The sequence below is a fragment of the Odocoileus virginianus genome, chromosome 22 (assembly GCF_023699985.2).
Source record: "Odocoileus virginianus isolate 20LAN1187 ecotype Illinois chromosome 22, Ovbor_1.2, whole genome shotgun sequence".
NCBI lineage: Eukaryota > Metazoa > Chordata > Mammalia > Artiodactyla > Cervidae > Odocoileus > Odocoileus virginianus.
The window spans coordinates 49,329,487-49,352,176 of NC_069695.1; the positions used below are offsets into that span (position 1 = coordinate 49,329,487).

The window sequence follows — 22,690 nt, forward strand, 5'->3', positions numbered from 1 at the left end:
CCCCACAAACTGCGGCCCGCGAGGCTCCTCTGTCCATGGAATTTTCCAGGCAAGAATACTGGAGTGGGTTGCCGTCCCCTTCTCCAGGGACTCTTGTGGAGCCCAGGGATCAAACGCAGGTCTTCCACATTGTGGGCAGATTCTTAACCGTCTGAGCTACCAGGGGATCCCAGAAGTCATAATAAGAGTTAAGAATTGAGAGAGTAGCATCTTCCCGACCTGGATCTTCTCAACCCAGGGACTGAACCTGCATCTCCCACACTGTAGGCAGATTCTTTACCATCTGAGCCACCAGGGAAGCCCCACTTTTGATATACTGATCTCCAATTTTCGGGTTTGGGAAATAAGCTGATATTTAAACAGTCTTAGATTTATGTAAATAAAATTGACTTCCTTCCCGTTGGTAGAGAAAATGTTAAAAGAACAATTCAAAGAAAAGCCAAAGTCTAAAAAAAGCAAAGCTCTGTCAGTGGTGAAGAGCTGTAATAAATCACAGGTGACTACAGTGGGATCACGGTTTATCACACTTGGTTCTAAAACTTGAAGAGTAAAATCAGATTTATATAACATAGGCCACGTAACTGACATTTTCCCCTAATGAGTTTATCTTTTTTACTAGTTGAAAAAGAATCTGTCTTATTAAAAACTTGAGATAGCTTTTACCTGAGATGAACTTCTATGACAGTAGCTTCTCTGATATAGTCTTCTCTAAGCAGTAGGGTGGAGAAGGCAATGGCGCCCCACTCCAGCACTCTTGCCTGGAAAGTCCCACGGACGGAGGAGCCTGGTAGGCTGCAGTCCATGGGGTCGCTGATAGTCAGACACGACTGAGCAACTTCACTTTCACTTTTCACTGTCATGCATTGGAGAAGGAAATGGCAACCCACTCCAGTGTTCTTGCCTGGAGAATCCCAGGGACAGGGGAGCCTGGTGGGCTGCCCTCTATGGGGTCACACAGAGTCGGACACGACGGAAGCGACTTAGCAGCAGTAGCAGCAGCAAGCAGTAGGGCAGACTGACATGTTATGGCCAAGAGAAGATTTGCAGGCACAGAGACCTCACCACGATTCTTTTAGAATCAAGATTTTGTGCCAACATATTAGTAGATTTTGCTTTTGTCCTACTTTAACAAATGGTCCCTAAAGTCTTTGCTTATTTTTTCACACCAATGCTATTATTCCTCAGAATACCCTTCTCATCTCATCATCATAGAAAATGTTAGTCGCTCAGTCATGCCTGACTCTCTGTAACTCCACAAACTGTAGCCCACCAGTCGCCTCTGTCCAGAAATACTCCAGGCTAGAATACTGGAGTGGGTAGCCATCCCCTTTTCTGAGGGATCTTCCCAACCCAAGGATCAAACTCACATCTCCTGTGTTGCAGGAGAATTCATTACTGCCTGAGCCACCAGGGAAGGCTTATCATCACAGGTTTCACACAAATGAACCATTTATTTATTTCATGGCCTTCCAATATAATTCCCTGAAATCCATGATTCAATGAAGGGGGCTGTATTTTTGAATATCAGGCACTAAAATATTGACTTGACAGTAATGACTTTCATTTTTTTCTAGTAAACAAATTTGAATGTATGTAGATATGTCAATGCCACTCTCTCAGTTCATCCCGCCCTCTCCTTCCCCCGCAGTGTCCACAAGTACATTCTCCATGCCTGCACAAGATGTGGCTTTTAAAAAGAAATAAACAAATAAATAAAAAATAAAATAAGTGTGAAAGCAGAAAGCTTTTGATACCATATGAATACCTTGCTTCTCACCAACCTTTCTCTTCCTAGTTTTAGTGTCCATTGATTATCCTGACTGGAGGCAGTGATTTCAATCACAGTTAGTGAAGTGCTGACTTGCTAATTCCATCAATCCTTTTACATCTATGGGCTTCCCTGGGTGGCTCAGACTGTAAAGAATCTGCCTGCAATGCGGGAGATCCGGGTTTGATACCCAAGTCCCTCGGTCAGGAAGATACCCAGGAGAGGGGAATGGCTACCCACTCCTGTATTCCTTGCCTGGAGAATTCCATGGACAGAAGAGCCAGGCGGATAACAGTCCATGGGGTCACAGAGTCGGACATGACTGAGCGACTAACACTTCTTCATGTGTAATAAGCTAATGTTGATCTGCAGGAAGAGCTTTTCCGCTTCTGTAAGGAGAATCATCAGTGTTTTCCCTTTGGACGAGACAGGAGTCTAATCCTTGTTTTCCTGGCCATCCTTCAAATGCTGTAAAGCCACGATTTTATATTCTCTAGCCTTCTTGTCTCCCAATTCAACACCCCTATTTCTTTAGCTGTTTCCCAGATCACATGCTTCTGTAATTCCTTTACCATTTTTGTTGCTTTCTTTTGAAGAGGCTCCAATTTGCACACAGAAATTGTAATTCCCAAGTGGGATCTGATTGAGTGGATTGAAACAATTGTCTTCTTCACTCTGGATATTATAGTGCCAGTAATATAGCCCAAGGTCAAGGTAGCTTTGCCGAGGTCATATCATATGGCTGATTCATGTATTCACTACAATTTCTGAGTTAAATTTCCTCCAACCCACACTTGTTCAAAAAAAACTTTTAAAGACCAAGGATTATGAATTTATTGGATTAAATTCTACTTTTGTAAGTTCAACCCAATTGTCCAGGTCATTCTATTCAGTTTTTTATACAAGCTGTAAATTAAAGGGCTCTTTAGCTAAATCACTAATAAACTCGATCAGCAAAGGGCCAAAGACCAAGTTTGCCCTTGATGATAATCATTAATCTAGAGCTCCTTCCAGCAATATGTCTTTGCCTCCAGCCAGCATTTCTCTGTTGATCCTCAAAGACATTATGTGAGAGAACTTGTCAAATGCTTTGCTCAAGTCCAGAAACCCTGGGTCTATAGCATGCCCCTTAATTTCCCCTTTAGTCACGCTGCCTAAAAAAGAAATAAGGTTGGTGCAGCATGACTTGATTTTAGTGAAACCACGCCATAGCCTTATGATCCTGGCTTTTTTTCCCAAAGAGTTCACAAACTGCTGGATATCAACAACTCATTCATCAGTGTAACAAAAGATCCTTTTAAAAACTAAACACACTTAGAATTATCTTGAAATTCAGATAAAATATTAAGTTGTAATGCTTGATTATTTAGAATTTTCTAAATTTCTACTGTGCTCTAACCACAGAAGAAATTTGCAACAGCATCAAAATATAATAAATGGCAAGAAGTGTATGATTAATGTCAAAAGAAAGCTTTTCACATATGTTTTTGATGCACTATATTAAGTTTAATTTATTTTTAAGAAGTTTTCATTATTTTCAAGGATTTGCAATTTTCCAAGGAAAAAAAATGTTAAAGGTGGTTCTAGACTCTAAATCTGCTTTTAAAATTTTCACATCATACTTTCTAACATGGTCTGTGCAGCCTTGTTGAGGAACATTTCTACATTACTAGCTTTATGTAATATCTAATAGGCCCATAAATCTATCTAAAAGAAAGAGAAGTAATCAGTTAACAGGGTCCAACCAAAGGGATCAATCAGTAATTTCATGACAGACAATTCTGCAAATAGATTGGCCTCTACTAAGGCTTAGCATGGCAGTTATATTCTGGAGTAGAAAGCCATGCAGGAGAGTTGAGGTAACTTACTTCATAACATTAAAATATGGGTGAGAAAAAGTCCAGTGATTCTTTTTGTATAGACTTAGAACACTAAAGACTTGTTTCTGGCAATAAAATTTCCTAGACTTAAACCTCCATCTTTGTCTTTGAACTCATGTAGGAAAATCAATCTGAACAGCATCATCCAAAATTTCTCTTGTAACTTAGTGCTGCGGAAGCCAACAGAGTGAGGGGTCTGGTCAAAATTCCAGACATGTAAATATGCTCACACTGATGCACTGGAATTCTTGTTCTGTTTATCTTAATATGTTAAGAAAGTTAAAGAGCTAGCACCCACGAGTAAGGTGCTGGGGATTGAAAGTGAATATATAACTTTAATGTGAACTAGAATGCTAGGCATCTAATCCAAGAAAAATAATATGCTTAATATTATCACACTATGTGAAAGGATCATTTCAATGTTACAAATTACAAAATATTGAAATCACCTTAAAGTGAAAAGTGAAGTTGCTCAGTCTTGTCCAACTCTTTGCGACCCCATGGACTGTAGCCCACCAGGCTCCGCTATCCATGGAATTTCCTAGGCAAAAGTACTGGAGTGGGTTGCCATTTCCTTCTCCAGGGGATCTTCCCGACTCAGGGATCGAACCCAGGTCTCCCGCATTGCGGGCAGACGCTTTACTGTCTGAGCCACCCTTAGATCAATGTAAAAGGAATTTTTAAAAAATCAATCTTATTTAAAAGAAGATAATTTAATTACTCTGTTTTCCTGAAAAGGAAAGTAGCACTTTAATTTATCTATTGGAATTCCACCAGGAATTCTGGATCTAAGATTACATGGTCATTTTCTTTTGTTGAAATATTAATTTTTTCTTTTTTTCCCAAATGTCCAATAATTGCTCCATTAAGCAAGGAATGAAATGCATAGGGCAAATGTCCCTTCCTTTCTCTAGACATTGAAAACAGAAATTGGCTGCTTCTTTTCCAGTGACTTTTTAAAATCTAGGTAATGACTATTTTGGATATCACTGTTGATCATGCTAGTCTATATTTTAAAGAATTATGGAATATATATCACACAAATAAAATCAATTTGCTAGTGGTAAATTATACAAAATATATTTCACTATGGAAAGTTTAATATTAATTTCAGATGCCATTGCTATGAATTTATTTCTCGCTCCTTCCTTCAGCCCATCCAAACAAACTCCATGTTAATTACAAACTTCGTTCTTGCTCAGAACTGACCATGCTTCTCATCTCTGTAGTGAGTAGCCCAGGAGTATAAAATTAGTGTATTAGAGCACTGGCCAGGTTCTGTGCCAATGACTTTTAAAGCAGACATCTTTTAACTAAAATGAACACTGTGCCAATATATCTATTGGATTTAGAGAATGATTTTCAAAATTAGAAGAAAGTCTTGACTAAGTTTCTGTGATGGTCTGCCATCACTCAAGTGCAGCATCCTCTTCAGACTGATGAGCTCCACTGTGGATGGTATTTAACTAACTACGATAATGCATGTCCTTATTAATATGAATGTTCTTACTTACCTCTCAAGATGGAGTTCACATAGTAACAAAAAAATGGTTACATTAAATAATATTTTTCAGACTGGTGCATATAAAAAGATATTTAAAGTATAACTTTTTCCAAATGATGATTGTGCTATACTTAGGTAACCTCACAAATTAATAAGCTAAGATTCAGGTTTTGCTCACTCACTTTCCTTCATAAAATAAACAAAAAATCTTATGATTCTTAGGTATGTTTATCATATTTATTACACTTATCTTTGAAAAAATGAATTTTTCCCTTTTCTAATATAAAAACATTTGGGTACAATCCACAACATCACATAATCCATAAAAGCAAAGATGTTCATAAAAAAAATACTGACCTAATTTGTTCTGAATATTATTACCTAACATATCACCTTTTTTTAAAATCAGATGTGGATATCGGACAATGAATAAACTATGCATCTGAGTCCTAACTTTGAAGGATAAATTTCAAAGTAAGAAAAAAAATAGGAATGTAGCCACATCTAGGATTTATTTTTAAGTACACTAATTAGCATCCTTTGTTTCTTATGCCCACAAAGGGCATGAGTGACATAATAATGAGTTTCAAATATGCGGAATATGAAAAATGTTTCTGTGATTGCAAAGGATGTCACAATCAGAAATGTGTTCACATGGATGGATTTTTACTGGTCCAATAATAGAAAGTCTTTACCTTCCACTGGTAAAATAATGAATGAAAGGATGCTGCTTACTAGTTTAAGAAAAGAATAAATAACACCCATTTTCTGACCAAATTAGACATCCATGTGGTGCTAGTGGTAAAGAATTCTTCTGCCAAGGCAGGAGACACAAGAGATGCAGATCCAATCCCTGGGTGGGGAAGATCTCTGGAGGAGGAAACCAGTATTCTTGCCTGGAAAATTCCATGAACAGAGGAGCCTGGCGGGCTGCAGCCATGGTGTCGCAAGAATCAGACAAGGCTGAGCGAATAAACCACCACTATGGTGTAATACATTAGTACTTCTGACCAATTAAGGCACCCATAAACAAAAGAGAAACAGGATGAGAAAGAGTGGGATTAACACAGCTAAGTGAAGTGCACAGAACATTTCAAATTTATAAGTTAATGATTTTTAAAATATTTTTTAAAAACCTAATAACTATCATACAACAGTTTGAGAAAAATGAAAAATAGCTAATTTGAATTTTAATGTCCAAATCTTAGCTTCTGTGAGGATGTTAATGGCCTCAAATCAGGCATCCAGACTGATGCTAATTACTTAATTATGTACTCAAAGAGAATACAGTCTCACAGTGCTATTTCTAAGATATCTTAGAAGGTAATGAGTCTCTGAAATGAGTTGAAATGGCATTAATGAAGAAGAGAGATAAAAATATAACAAAAGGATTTGAACAACTAATGTACCTATGGGAAGATAATAGTAGTGTCACTATGTGAGGGATTTAGCAGAGACACAGAACCACTATATATATATATATATATATATATATTCTTTATTATTCAAATATGGTTATGTTATGAAGATTGACCTCCCACAATCCTAGCAACTGGTTAGGCAGTGCTTGACCTTCTGTCTACAGGGCCAGGGGCAGAAAGGGAAGAAGGTGAAGGGTTGGAGGGCAGGAAAGGGAACTAATTGGGTGCATGAACTTGAGCTGGAGCCCACAGAGACACACGGGGACCTGGCACTTTTCATCTTAGAGCTAAACACACACCCCTGGTCCAGGTACCACAAAAGTGAAAAGCAAGATGTGGGGGTGATGGAGCAGCTGCTGACACCCACGAGGTGGGCTGGAAGGTATGCAACACCAGGAGTGGACTGCCCCGTAGGCCTCTCCACCGATCTCCCAGGCATACAAGTAATGTAACTGCGACTTCACTTCCCCTTTTCAAATGTCTTTGTGGGCAGCCCTAACCAGAAATACACAGGGAAGAGAATTCCGGGAACTGCTGGTTAGTCTTAGCCAAGTTAGCATATTGCCAGGCCACCAGAGGATGCTTAGAGATTATCCAGAAATGAAATGACAGCATTTCTAAGATGTATGCTCCAGTAAAACCCCTCCAAACTAGAAAGCTGAACTGCAGCCGCTTGGACACTCTGTCAGTAAGAGGTGCTGTCTCACTCAGAGTTCTGGCAAAACAGAAGGCAGACCCAAAGGGCTTCACCAAAGAAGGCTTAAGGAAGGAAAAGTAGCTCCAATACTGTGGCCACCTGATGCGAAGAGCTGACTCATTGGAAGAGCCCCTGATGCTGAGAAAGATCGAAGGCAAGAGGAGAAGGGGGCGACAGAGGATGAGATGGCTGGATGGCATCACTTACTCAACAGACATGCGTTTGAGCAAGCTCCGGGAGACGGTGACGGACAGGGAAGCCTGGCGTGCTGCAGTCCATGGGGTCACAAAGAATTGGAAACGACTGAGCAACTTGAGCACCACACCAAGGAAGAGTACACAGCGTGGTGAGCATGGGTAAGGACTGATGCCAGAGAGTGACACCTGGGAATTGGCAAGAGTGGGAAGTCCATTACCAATCAAAATGGCGAGGAGAGGCAACAACTCCTGTGAACCAGGGAGAGGTGGCTGAGAGGCGTGTCTAGAAGACCTAGAACCGAGGAAGGCAGCCTTGGCAAGGACAGACCCGGGGAACAAGCTCCCAAATTCCCTCTACTCTGGGTCTCTACTCACATCATCTTTCCTAACGTTGCTGGACCTACTTGGACACCAGTGAGCCCATAGAGGGCAGCCTCCTAGAACACAGCACAGACAGGAGAAGCTGCAGCGTGGATTTTAGCCGAAAACAACCTATACCAAAATAGCCCCCTTACATAAGCAAATGTGTGCGTGCTAAGTCACTTCACTCATGTCTGAGTCTGTGCGACGCCATGGACTGTAGCCTGCCAGGCTCTTCTGTCCGTGGGATTCTCCAGGCAAGAATACTGGAGGTGGTTGCTATTTCCTACTCCAGGGGATCTTCCCAACCCAAGAATTGAACCCATGTCTCTTATATCTACCTGCATTGGCAGGCGGGTTCTTTACCACTAGTGCCACCTGGGAAGCCCCTCATAAGCAACATCTGTACCTGTATAGATAGTTGCTTATCCCTGGCGGCTCAGATGGTAAAGCATATGCCCTTAATGTGGGAGACCCAGGTTCCATCCCTGGGTTGGGAAGATCCCCTGGAGAAGGAAACAGCAACCCACTCCAGTATTCTTGCCTGGAAAATTCCATGGACAGAGGAACCTGGTAGGCTACAGTCCATGGAGTCTCAAAGAGTTGGACGTGACTGAGCAACTTCACTTTCTTTTCATTCTTGTCCCACTGAAGTTACAAATCAGTAACAGAATTGTGTAAATTTTACTAAGGTTGACAAATGTCTCAGAAATACTATTTAGAAGATACTTGTTCCTAAGGGTCTGTCTCTCTGCTATATTGGTGTGTTTTAATTTGCTGTTTGATGCCATGCTCCCTCGGTCCCCAGGACACTCACAGAGCTAGTGCAGACCCTCACAGATGCCCCTACCCCCGACTTGGTGTGTGTGCAGGTCATCAACGGTTGGGTCCCCACTCCCTCTCTGCGCCTCCGGCCCCCTTGCATCAAACCATCATGCCTTGCCTGCATTGCCTGGAAGCAGGGGCAATGTCTCTCCCGCCCCTGGGCCGGCTGCCCCCTCCCAAAGGCCAAGACTGTTACAACTTCCTCTGAGGGATGCTCTAGGGAGCTGGAAGGAAGAGGGCAAGAGCCTACTCCTGTGTGTCATCCACGAAGAACCAAGGGGCAGCCAGCCCTGGGCGAGCCACGCCCCACGCCAGGATGTGCTGCGCATGCGCTTCAGGCCCCAGTTCCCGCCTGCATCGCCGCGCGTGTGGACCTCAGGCAGAGACCAAGCCGGTGAACCAGGGGCCGTGGGGCCAGGCTCACGGAGCAAGTGACTTAGAACCTGACTGGGAGACAGTGGGAGCTGGAGTACGTGTGAGCTGAGACTCCAAGCCCTAGAGCACGCTTCACTCAAAAAACTCAAATGCTAAAGGAAAGTCACTCTAAATTCCACGACAGAGACTTAACCGATAGTTGTGGGACCTTCTGACTTGGATGCCAAGCAGCAGCGCTGGCCCCGAGCCCATGAAGCGAGCCCAGAATGGCCTTTACAGTAGTTTTTTTTTTTTTTAAGAAATTCTCTCAAGGACTTTAACCACAGTGCAAATGAAGCCAGTTTCCTGAACCGATCCCTAGTGGCTGGAACATCTCGCAAATTGTCTTGAAATGAGGCATCTTTGTTGAGTGATTCAGACCTTGAGATAAAGATTTTTTTGTTCTTTTTTTTTCTTAATTTAGTGATGGGGTTTTCTATTTATTAATTATTCATTGATCGATGCTTTCTTAGAATGTGGCTATATTCTCAGTAACAAGACATCTTTAATACTGACATGGATGAGGAAAATTTTATCTTGAGAGAAACTAAGGCTTCAAGGTAGCTTTGATAAACAGCTGAAAGCATTTTACAGAGTTACAGTTTCAATTTTCAGTTAAAAAAAAGCAACAACACTATTCTGCTTCTTTCTGAATGTTAAAAATTTGAATTTTTATTCTGACACTGATAAAGAGCATTACTACTCTTGGACAAACATTTGACTCTTTTTTACAAACACTAAAAATAGGAAATCCTATGCGAACATTTCTGCAACCTACCTGAGTTTCTCAAAACTAAGCTATTGGTATCAATTAATTTTATTAGAACTGAATGTCCATTTCAATGTGTCTATTTCCACTGATTTGATGATCTGAAAGGAATTGTCAAATTTTTTTCTTTCTGTTCTTGGATATGATATTTAATTAAGAAATTAACAAGAAAGCTCTGGCCTTGCCTTATAAAGTATGAATTTGAATAAAATAATTTTAGTTTTTTCCTTCCTTTCTTGTAGTAATTACTTAGGAAACACTTCATTCTTGTAACAGTCTTGAATTACAAGATGGAATTAAATATTATATATATATTAGGTAAATGATTTAAAAGCCTCTGATGCAGGAAACTAAAAGGTATAAATAAGATTAGAGAGGAAATTGCCTTTTGGATTCTTCTATTCAATAGTTTAAAATAAACCAACATTAAAATTCAACCAAAATATTTTGAAACAATGAGTCATTCTAAACGGGCAGCATTCATGTTAAAATGTTTAACCGGAGTATTTCTGAAATTTAGGTGTTATTTAAACCTGCATGGGTATTTCTTCATTTTTACTGTAAGGATTATCAACTCCTCTTTCAAAATAACAAGGGCCACTCAAGGGTGTAAAACCAGCAAGAACCTTAGGAAATACAAAGAGAATTTATGTCATCCCACAGAAAATGTCTGAATTTTGTGTTGCTCTATACACGTTTTAGTTGGTAAAACTTTTTGCCCTGTTAGAGCACGACTTTAAACTCTGGGACTTCCATTGCCTGTCAGAATGACGGAGCAGAGGCAAAATTAAAGGGTGTTTTCGGCCTCCCCTCCGGAAGGCCCTGGGACAACCTGTGGGCAAGTGTAGGAAGAATCTTGAATTCAGATCTATCCTTGTGGGCTTTCTCAAACTTCCCTGTGTGTGTCTGGCCTACCCCCAACCTGTCCAAAAGTTAAGCCGACTTCTCTGCACTGGCCGGAAATAAAGACTTAAATACACTCCAGCCATTTGTCGGGAATCAAGTGTTTATACTTCTGCCTCTCAAGCTTAGCAGTGACTGAGCTGAGGCGTGTTTCTGTGGCGGTGACCTGTCAGGGCTCCAGCGAGTCCTCTGAAAAGGAACAGCTAAGTGCTGGGACTGCTATTGTTTGCTCCCCATCCCAGGAGAATTGTTTTCAAACAAAACTGAACCTGAAAATAGTCAGTGACAGAAGGAAGTCTGAATCACACTGATGTTTCCTTAATAGCTCCCCAGGTCTTCTGCTGCTTTCTCTTTTCAAGTTAAATCCTGGAGGTGCCAGATTTTTCCTGAGTTTACGCACACTCAGCAGTTATTTTAAAGGGCGAATCTGTAAGACTGTTACTGAAGATCTGGGTCCCAATTATTCATCGACTATTTTTAACTGGCGTTAGTTTGTTACTGTACTAAAGTACGCACTATGTGCTAATGAAAATGTAATAGTCAAATCGGTATTTATTGCTAGACATTTCCTTAGTTCCTTGCATAATGAAGAATTCTTTGCAAAGTGCTATTCTTAAGGGAGTGTAAGGCCTTTTCTACTTCTGGGTTTCATTTGAAGTCACACTTTTTCATGAGGACCACCACAGGGTAAGAAAAGGAGAGAGGAAAGAAGTGTCTAGGTGGCTGACTCAGCATTTACCGAGTTGTGATCATTATTAACTCTACTTTCTACTGTGATCAACATTAACTCTACTTTCAAGTTATTCCCAAAGCCGCTGGAGCAAAAGTTTTAGCAATAAGATGACGCTGAAAACTGGTCTGCCTCTCCCCACTTTGTTTCATATAATTATTGCATCATTTCTTCCCTGCAAAACATGGTTACCACAGGCACAGCAAGGGGTTAATCTTGACGTCAAGAGTGAAGAGAAAATAGGGAGAGAGATTAGAAAAGAATGAGGTGAGGGTGTGGGGGTCTTTTTGGTGGTGGTGGGGTGTTGGTTGGTTTTTTAATGGGAACAAGGAAGCAGTTTCTATATTTTGAAATTTCACAAGTGGATGTTGAATGTTATTTTCTTAATATGTTTATATTTCATTGGGTTATTTAAATTAAACATTCAGTCTATCACAAATCAAATTTTATAATCTAGGCTCATATGAATGGAGATGGGAGGTTAATCAGGGTAAAAGAAATATATTCCCTCCTTCCCCCCCACCCCACACACAAAGGTAATGAAAAGAGCATAGAAAAATCTTTATTATAGGAACTTCCCTGGTGGTCCAGTGGTTAAAACTCCACACTTTTAACACAAGGGGTGTGAGTTTGATCTCTGGTCAGAGAACTAAGATCCGACCCCCCCAATCATATCCTTATTATAAAACATTCAATCAAGCATTGTCAGCTTCTGAGTACATTCAAATACTTGCAAAGCCTTGATGATTAAAACAAAAATCAGCTACTTTTCTCTAAAGTTTATTTAAAATTCTGAAAACAATCATATAATACAAAGTGTCATTGGGATACCCAGATAGCTCTTGGCTACTTAGAAATCCTGTTCATCCCCAGACTGCACATCACACTTCTGTTTCAGTGGCAGAGAAGCAGTATGTGATGATTAAGGCGGGGTATGAACCCTAGTATCTGTTTCTTTGGGTCAAGAATTCAGAAACAGCTTAGCTGTGTGATTCTGGTTTAGGGTCTCAGGAAGTTGCAGTCAAGGCGTGGGCTGCCGTCATTCCAAGGCTTGTCTGCGGCTCGGGTTCCCAGTAACCTTCACTGTGTGGTGTGGGTTTTGGGTGTGGGCCTCTGTTCCCGTCCACGTGGGCTTCTTCCTCCCAAGCTGCATGAGTCCCCTCACAAGATGGGGGTGGTTTAGCAAGAACCCCCGTGCCCTTCATGCCTCCTCCTAATAATTTTCCGTGTACTGACTCCCTTCACCCTGCTCACTGGCTATAAATCGCTGACTGTCTTTACTGTTCCCAGAGTTAAGCCCAACCACTTTGCCCTACTGCTGTAGACTTGACACCTATCAAAATAAAGCCCTCCTTACCGTTTTAACAAGTGTCAGAGAACAGTAAGTCCCCTACACACAAACCTTCATGTTTCAAACTTGCAAAGATGCACACGTGTTCACATGTCCAATCACATCAGTTAGTTCAGGTGTCCGGCGCACAAGGTCATATGCGTGTGTTCTCTGTAAGTGGGTGAGCTTCGTGTAACCTACTGTACGGTGCTGTATAGACTACAGTAGTGTACAGGATCTTTATTTCCAGCCCAGGATATCCAGAAGCAAGCATAAAAGCAGCGGCGGTATAGCTGGTATGCTTAGTTGCTCTATTGTGTCTGACTCTTTGTGACACCGTGGACCAGAGCCCGACAGGTTCCTCTGTCTACTGGATTCTCCAGGCAAGATACTGGAGTGGGTAGCCATGCCCTCCTCCAGGGGATCTTCCCAACCCAGAGATCAAGCCCAGTTCTCCCGCACATTGCAGTCTGATTCTTTACTGACTGAGCCACCAGGGAAATAGTACTGATACTACTGTACTTTTCAAGGTACCACACTCTAAGATTAAAAATGTTTTATTTTTGGCATTTTTTATGTACTACTTTCTGTGAAAAGTCTTATAAACTTATTACAGTACAATGCTATATAGCAAATTGTGTTAGTTGGGTACGTAGGCTAACTTTGTTGGACTTATGAACAAAGTGGACTTACAAAGGCACTCTCAGAATGTTTGTACGCAGGGGACTTACTGTATTTCTTCTTTAGCACCCTTTTAGGACAGAAAGAAGTCCTCTGTGCATTTCCTGCCTCCAGCTCGCATCTCTATTTCTCTGTGCTCAGATGCTCAGTCCTGTCCGACTCTTTGCAATTCCATGGACGGTATAGCCTGACAGTCTCCTCTGTCCATTTCCTGCCTCCAGCTCGCATCTCTATTTCTCTGTGCTCAGATGCTCAGTCCTGTCCGACTCTTTGCAATTCCATGGACGGTATAGCCTGCCAGTCTCCTCTGTCCATGGGATTTTTTCAGGCAAGAATCCTGCCTGGAATGCTCCAGGCATTACTGGAGTGGGTTACCATTTCATTTTCCAAGAGATCTTCCCAATCCAGGGATCGAACCCGGGTCTCCTGCATTTCCGGTGGATTCTTTACCAACTGAGCCAGCGGGGATGCCCACAAAGCCCAAGGGCGTCGCTTGCCTTGCTCAGGGGTGTGGGCCGGTCCCCTCTTTCTCTGCTGGGGGAGGGCAGCTCTAGTTGGGCTATCTTCTCAGCATTTTCCTGTCCTACAGCAGGTCCGCCAAGGGCTTAGGTCCAGAGCTCTGGTTTTCTTGAAGCTTTCCCTTACATGGTTTCAAATGGGGAGGGGACAACCCCTTCTCTCCCTCACTGGAGCCTCCTCAGAGGAGCACAGAGCCTCCTCTGCACCCTGAAGCTATGCAGATTGGCTAATTCAGCTAAAACAGGTTTTGAAGTCACTCCTTTTGCGATTAGATTAGCACTTAACATCAATGGTACTTAACACCTATGATTCCCAGTCTCCACCAAAACTCAAGGCCAGGGGGACATTCAAATGAATCCTGTTGGAAAGTCACTCACAGGAAATTCTATGGCAGGTGTTGTTTCAAAGAGAGTGCCTTTTGATCTCAAGTTCTCTGTCAGTCACTAACATGTGACTCAGGATGGAAAATGTATGCATGCCAATTTCAGGTGTGTTCATTATTGTTATATGACAAGACATTTGAATGACCAATATTTCTTCTTGCTCTCGGAGAAATCTCACACCTTTTAAATGTCTGTGGTTCATTAAAAAGAGCAAAATGAATTTCATATAAACTATAGGTGAATGGGGAAACATATCAAAAGTTAAAAATGATGCAAAAATCAAATAACAATGTGATAGTAATATTTAGGTTACAGAATATAAACAACTGATGATAAAAGTGATATTGCTTCTAGGGAGAAATTTGTACTTTAATGACACCAAATATAATGGAACAATGCTCTAATAGAAAATTTTAATCCATCCATAGAAAGTACAGTCTATTTTCTCTTTGTTTACGGATCATTAGGTCTTCCGATGCGTTAAAATTATGAACATTGGTAGCAGTTTACTTTTCTATAAAATGCTGATCCTGCTTTGGATTTCTAGGTTTTGAGTTCAGTGCATTATCTTGCTGTAAAGAAGAGTTCTTTAACAAATGGGATTCTCTTGTACAGAAGTGGCTGGACCTAGAGTCTGTCATACAGAGGGAAGTAGTCAGAAAGAGAAAAATAACACATATACGTGGAATCTAGAAAAATGAAGAATAAATAGGAAACAGGCTATAAGGGACTGTCACCATGTAGGGACGATAATTTGAGGAAGTGCCACCTTTCTGAGCAAACAAATCGGTTCCCACATACCTCTTGCCAGGTCTTAAAAACCCTCAGATCCCATCATTTGGGAGGTAGGCAACATTCCTTTACAGTCAACATATCCCCACTGAGCAGAATCCACGTACTGATTGAAATAGCCCAGGAAAATGATTCAGTTCAGTTCAGTCGCTCAGTTGTGTCCGGCTCTTTGCAACCCCATGGACTGCAGCACTTCCTCTTAATAATTGCCAACTGAAAAAAATTGTACAAGCTAGGAGTTGAGAATTATCTTTTATTCAGTGGCTTTCTGAGGACAATAGCCTGAGCTTCAGCCTCTTGGAGAACTCTGAGGAACTGCTCCAAAGAGTTAAAGGAGTAAGGATATACTGAAGCTTTGCAGGTAAAGGACCCACCTGTCAATGCAGGAGACATATGAGATGCAGGTTTGATTCCCGGGTCAGGAAGATCCCCTGTAGAAGGAATTGGCAACCCCCTCCAGTATTCTTGCCTGGGAAATCCCATGGACAGAGGAGCCTGGCAAGCTATAGTTCATGGAGTCACAAAGAGTTGGGCACGATTGAACACATGTGTGCGCATGCGCGCACACACACACATTCCCCCCCCCACACACACACAAGGATATACAGCAGTTTTTGCTCCAAATATGTAGTTGAACATCAAAAACCTAGTGCTAATCACACCAAAACATCCAGGCATCCCAAGATAATGATTTTAGTGCCTTTCCATGTATGGGAAGATGCATGTGTTTGGCTTCATGGAGATGATTCCTTTGATAAGCATCTTAACTATCTAGTGGCAGTATCTTGTTTTTTCATCTTGAATTCCCCTCAGGGTGCACCTTCAGAGCTGTGCCTGTGGCTGAAGGCTTGACAGTGGGCAACTTGTTGGACGTTTACTGACGTGGCAGGCAATATTTTTGGGGGTCCACATAATTATGCTCTGGATCAGGTACCTGTCACTTCCCGAAGGACAAACTAGCCACTCTTCTATCTTAAAGTGGATCTTTAGAAGGGTTTTGAAAACTCATTTATCATCAGGCTATTCTCAAATAGATGGAGAGAGGAATGAAATATTCAAGTTTATTTATCAAAGATTTCCTGAGTCCCTACTGTGTGAACATTTTTCACTGTAGGTACTAATAGCATAATAGATGAGTAAGACAACATATCTGCACTCAAAAGGAGAAGAGAGAATTGCTACAATTCAGGGCAGAGTATAGGATGTGCTGTAAAATCCCGCGTGGGCTTTCTCGATAGCATGATGTCTTTTCTGATGGGGTGGATCTGAGCCTTGACAGATGATGAGTAAGGTTTTCAATGTATAGAAGTAATCAGAGGGTGTGTTGTTGGCGGGGTGGCGGTGCGCTGAGATGGAAGAACATTCTAGGCGAAGAGAAAAGCCCAGGGCGGGACTGCTTGCAGATGGAGCTACCCGTCTTGGCCGGGCAAAGTGTAATATGAGGAAACAGTGGACGGGGTGGGGGTGGAGGGGGCGCTGGAGAAGTGGGTTGGGTCCAACTCTCTCTTTGAATGCCAAGTAACTGAGTCACTCTTCTGTGCTTTATGGAGAAGGCAGGGTGAACACAGAATTTATTTCCCAAACAGGAACAACTTCGGGATGAAAGGCGCACCATTCACGTTTTTGCCAGACCGATAGTTATAACCTGGTGCCGTCCTGGGCAAACTGGGGCGTTCGGTGACTCTAGTAACTAGGAAGCTCTACAAGGCGAAGCTTTGCCTGGGAGGCGACTGCAGTGATTTCATTCCCGAGAACAGGCCCTCAGGGTGGAAGGGGCAGGGGTGGAGGGGTGGGCAGGCCTAGGACCAGTGCATTGGGTCCCTGCAGCTGTCACAACAAAGCACCACAAACTGCGTTGTTATTATTTAATTGCTCAGTCATGTCCGCCTCTTTTTGCAAACCCATGGACTGTAGCCCGCCAGGCTCCTCTGTCCATGCGATTCTCCAGGCAAGAATACTGGAGTGGGTTGCGATTTTCTTCTCCAGGGGATCTTCCCAGCCTAGGGTTTGAACCTGAGTCTCCTGCATTGCAGGCGGATTCTTTACCACTGAGCCACTGGGTAAGCTCCACAAACCGGGTGCTTCACCACCACAGAAGTACTTCCTCTCCTGGTCCTGGAGGATAGCAGCAGAAAATCAGGCTGCCTGTAGGGTCATGCTCTCCCTGAAGCTGTAGGGGAGGATCCTTCCTTGCCTGTTCCAGCTCCAGGTGTAGGCCACAGTCTTGGTTGTCCTTGGCTTGTGGGCACATCGCTGCCATCTCTGCCTTCTGGGGATTCTTCCTGAGAGTCTCTGCATGTCTCTGTGTCTCTTTTCCTCTTATGAAGTCAATAATCAAATGGGATGAATGGCCCACCTACTCCAGTATGACCACGTACCAACTCAATGACATCTGCGAAGACCCCATTCTCAAACAAGTTCACACTCAGAGGTTCCGAGAAGGACATGAATCTTTGGGGACACTCTTCCATCCCATACCGATCAGGGAACTTTGCATGAGTGGAGGACCTCTCATGATCTTCAAAGACAAGAAGGTGGAGGTAGCAGAATGGCAGTGGGAAGCAAGAGGGATGTAGAAAGTGTGCAGCATTGCTTACTTGGGCCAATTTCCCCCAGGACTTTTAGCACCAAGGATGGACTTGCAATGTCAGGATGAGTTTGTAAGGCTATCCACCATGTCCCATCCTGCTTCTACCCAGTTTTGTCCAGTCCAAGGTCCGTATTTTTCCTCTTCTGGAGGAAAGAAGATCTTTAATACTAGAAATCAAGCCAGAGGTGAAATTGGGAGATGGCAGTTGAAGTCATGACTCAGCTACTTTTAAGTCTGTCACTTGGGCAAGTCGTATGATTTCTCAGAATCTCTTTCCTCCTCCATACTATGAGGATGCTGACCATGGTCTGGAAGGTTCTTTCTGGTTCTCCAAGCTGTGACGTCAGGACGAAGAGGCAGAACTGAGCTCCTTCCAATAGACCCTTTGCCAGGACTGTCTTTTAGCAAGTGTGTCTTTCAGACAGGGGCTTCCTCAACGGATGGCTCAGTGGTAAAGAAACGCCTGCAATTCAGGAAACACAGGAGACACAGGTTCAATCCCTGGGTCAGGAAGATCCCCTGGAGGAGGAAATGACAACCCACTACAGTATTTTAGCCTGAAAAACCCCATGGCAGTCCATGGGGTCTCAAAGAGTTGGACATGACTGAGCACATCTATCAGACAGTGCTGACTAAAGCCAAAATGTTGGAATTCAGCCAAACATGGAGACTTTATTAAAAAAAATTTTTTTTAGTAATTAGTGTGTTATTTCTTATCTACAGCACTATTTCTATTTTTTAATTTTTTTATTGGAGGATAATTGCTGTACAATATTGTGTTAGTATCTGCTATACAATGAAATGAATCAGCTATATGTTTACATATATCCCCTCTCTTGGGCCTCCCTCCCACCCCCTTCCATCCCACCTCTCTCGGTCATCACAAAGCACCAAGCTGAACTCCCTGTGTGACACAACAGCTTGCCATCAGCTATCTATTTAATATATGTCAGTACTATTCTCTCAACTGGTCCTACCTTCTCCTTCCCCTATGGCGTCCTCATGTCGGTTCTCCATGTCTGCATCTCTATTCCTGCCCTGCAAATAGGTTCACCAGTACCATTTTTTTAGATTAGCATGGAGACTTTAGTGTATTTATCCACCGGGGTATCTCTACCCTAAAGTTATTGTTGTATTATTCATGCTGTTACCACTGTTATTTTATTTTAGTGGTTAAAAGCTCATATTTTGGAGTCAGAGAGACCTAAGTCTGGATTCCAACTCTGCCTCCTAGCAGGGTGTGACTTGGAAAAGTTACTTACTACTTATAACCAAGAAGGCACAGTTTTGTCACCTGTAATGTGAGGATGATGATAATACAGATCTTACAAATTGATTGTTAAAATAAAGTAGATAATATATGCCCCCAAATATTTGCATACTTTGCTTGTAAAATACACATTACTTAGTAATAGCAATCATTATGGATCAGGTACTGAGTTAAACATTTTTGAGCACTATCTCAAGCAATCACCACAACTGTTTAATATGAGTCAAGAAGATCCCCTGGAGGAGGAAATGGCAACCCACTCCAACACTCTTGCCTGGAGACTCCCATGGACAGAGGAGCCTGGGCTACAGTCCGTGGGGTCTCAAAGACTCGGAAATGAACTGATTTAATGGAGTTAATACAAAAATATAAAAACTGCCCCCGCCATTCTCACCCCCCTTCTTGTAAGAAATTGAGGTGACAACTGAGAAGCTTGGTTGAGCTCACACATCTGCAGGAATCGTCAAGGCTGAGCTCCACACCAGCTCTGCCAGACTCAGAAGCCAGGGTCTTGATCCTGTCTCCTGGAGGAGCAGCCAGCCCACTGCTAGCTTTGTGCTTATTGGCCCTGCTCCCTGGCCTCCAACTGCTGGCCTTCTTCGGACTGGAAACACCAGTCCAATTTCCAGCCTGTCCCGCGCCTTCTCCTTCTGAACGGGCTTCTGAACCACAAGAGGGGTGGTTGAAAAGTTTGTTTCATCTCTGTTGTTGTTGCTCAGTGGCTTAGTCCTGTCTGAGTCTTTGCGACCCCACGGACTGCAGCACGCCAGGCTTCCTGTCCTTCATTCTCTCTCAGGGTTTGTGCAAACTCATGTCCATTGAGTCAGTGATGCCATCCAACCATCTCAACCTCTGTCTTGTTTCATCTCTAATTACTACTTACTATTTTCACTACTCTGACAGGTCTATTTCAGTCAACATTCACTGTGATTGGATATTTGAGAACAGAGTTGCATTTAAATCAGATTAATAATAGGAGTTTATTTTTACTTATTTTTCCGCCTCCCTCCAGGCATGCGGGCTATTAGTTCGCAGATCAGGGATGGTATCTGCACTTATTGCAATGGAAGCAGGGAGTCTTAACCAGTGGACCACCAGGGAAGATCCTGTAGGAGTTTAATAACAAATTCAAATAAGAACTAAAGATGATAAAGGTCTGGTGAATCACAGGTAACAGATGACATCAGCCTTATATATATACTATTCAGTCATACAAACCAGCTGAATCACCTGACAATGCAATTTTTAAATTATTAATCTAGACTTGGTGTTTAGAATTATATATCCAACATTCATAAGAATTAAGATCAATTACTTGAACTTTTAAAAAACTAACAGCTTTACTGAGGTATAACTCAGATATACATTCACTTTGTTAAAACTTGAAGACTTTTCTCCCCTAGCCTTGTTTCCTTTTTAAAGGCTCCATGCTATTCAAGAAATACAACTTTCAAAGCCAACACTAATTCTCAAGTTAGATTTTAATGATACTTATCTTTAACCACTTTTCTTCGGATGAAAAGAGAAATAAAAAAATGTTTCTGTAGCTTCTCGTTGACAAAAGTCCAATTTGCTGTTAATTCTATATTCAGGTAGCAAAGAATCAAGGGGGTTTGGTTTCCAAAAAGTAAGTCAAGTTACCAACACTCAACTTGACATCACACTGCCTTGGAACTCGGCGGCACAAACAATAAACTATTCCTGCATTAAAAAAAAAAAAAAAAACCATGCATAAAAAAAAAACCCCACTAACAAGGACTAAAGGGAAAAGCAGATGGGCTGAAACAAGGAGTAAGTTTTTCTTTTAATCAGCACATCTCACGGTTAAGCTAGAGAAAGGTGTGGGAAGGGCCCGGCTCGGGCGCGCGCGCTCCGCCACTCCGTCCCGCTGCCCGCGGAGGCCGGGTGGTCCCGGCCACCGCGCCAGGTGAGCGGACCCCGACCTCAGGGCACGAGGCCGGGGCCGGCGCCCGAGGGCCGAGGACATGGTCCTTCCCGCGTCTGCCCGGCCGCCGCGGAGGCGAGGCTGCAAAGGCGGCGGCAGGCGGGCAGGCGCGCAGGGGCCGGGGGCGCCGGAGGGCGGGTGCGGGCTCCCGGACCCCGGCGCGCACCGGCCCCGGCCCCGCCCCGCCCCGCCGGCCCGCCCCCCGCGCCGACGCCCGCCTGCGCCGCGGGCCGAGAGGTGGGCGCGGGGCGGCCCGCTCGGCTCCTCGGCGGCGGCTCCGCTCGGGCCGGCGGCCGGCGCGCCGCTCCTGGAGGAGGCGGCGAGGCGGGAGGAAGAGGAGGAGGAAGGCGGCGGGAGGCGGAGTTGCGGGCGAGCAGGGCCGAGCGCGGCAGTCGCGCCGGCGCGGGGCGAGGACGCGGAGCGGCCGCCGCCGGGTGAGCGTCTGCGGCGCGGGGCCGGGCCGCCCGCCCGCTCCCCTCGGGCGCCGGGGGCGCCGCCGTTCAGCGGGCCGGCGCGGGGCGGCTCCGGCGCGGGCGGGCCGGGGAGCGGCCATGGCCTCGGCGGGTCCGCGGGCGGGCGCCGGGCGGGCGCCGGGCCGGCGAGGAGCGGCGTCCGGGAAGCCGGGCCGGGGCGCCGGGCCGGGGAGGCCCGAGGCCTGCTTCCGCCGCGCGCGCCGGCCCGACCCCGGGGCCTCCGGCCCTTCGCCGCGCGCGCCGGGCCCGGGCCGTCGCCTTTGTTGCCCGCAGCCCGGCGGGGAGAGGCCGGGGCTCGGCGAGGCCTGGGGCGGCGGCGCGGGGCCTGCGTGCTCGGACCCCGGGGCCGGCGGCCGGCGGGCGCGCACGGGAGGCCCGGGCCGCGGCGGGGCCGGGACCCCGGTGGGCTCCGCGCGGGGACGCGCTGTCAGACCCTCGTGGCCGTGGGGACTGGGGGACGTGAGCCCGCCCCTGGGGCCGGGCCGGGCCGCGGCGTTCGGTTCGCTTGGGGACACCTTGGTGCCTCCCTTCTGGGTCGCATCTATTGACATTTCTCCTGGGGCAGGTCCCGGCCCAGAACTTGGAACGTGTGCGGTCGTCTGCAGGCCAACTTCACGTTTAGTCGGCGTGTGGAATTCGGGGTTCCCAGCCCCACTTTTTGGAACTCAGGGCCAGGTGGGAATATGGGGGCAGACCTCAGGCTTTCGGTAGTGAAATATAATAATGCTGGGTTCAGTTCCACGAATGTTTTCTTGAAACGTCTGCCCTGGAAAAGGCGACCTGCCACTTTTCCTGTGGATGAGGATGGAGAACGTAGTAATCATAGTTACGATGTGGATGAGACACAAAACGTTGCCCAAATACGTTCTTCATGGACGGCGGTCCTTGGCCACACACATGTCTGTCATCAAACAAAAGTAAACTGCCCTCTTCTTTAAGATGAAACGTCCGAGGTGTGCCCAGTCGCGGTAGATGTGCAGTGATCTTTATTTTTTTTTTTTTTTTCTGATTATCGCAACAAATATCACAACATGAAATCTACTTAGCTTAGTTGAATGAATGAATGTTCAGTGGAATATGTAGTGCTGTGGGGAATGTTTTATTTAAAAACATGAATGGCGCTGTTTATCAAGTTTCACAGAGAAAACCTGGAAACAGCCTGTGATCTGCTTCCGGTGCTGTCTTATTTCTCAGTATTTCTGCATCAGGTAGCATGGATATGGTTAAGTTTCAGAGGCC

General features: G+C 44.4%; 1 protein-coding gene and 1 long non-coding RNA gene across 2 annotated transcripts in view; one reads left to right on the forward strand and one right to left on the reverse strand.

The window, feature by feature from the left end:
• Positions 1-17,026: 17,026 nt before the first annotated feature.
• LOC139030405 (uncharacterized) lies at positions 17,027-21,146 on the reverse strand. Its single transcript, XR_011482777.1, has 2 exons — positions 18,741-21,146; positions 17,027-18,226 (listed from the first exon to the last, which is right to left on the reverse strand). It is a non-coding gene; the product is annotated as an uncharacterized lncRNA (long non-coding RNA).
• Positions 21,147-21,187: 41 nt separating this feature from the next.
• SOCS6 (suppressor of cytokine signaling 6) overlaps positions 21,188-22,690 on the forward strand; it is a 33,811-nt gene continuing 32,308 nt past the window's right edge. The window contains 1 exon segment of the mRNA XM_070452955.1: positions 21,188-21,412. The gene's annotated coding sequence lies outside the window, so the exon portion shown is untranslated.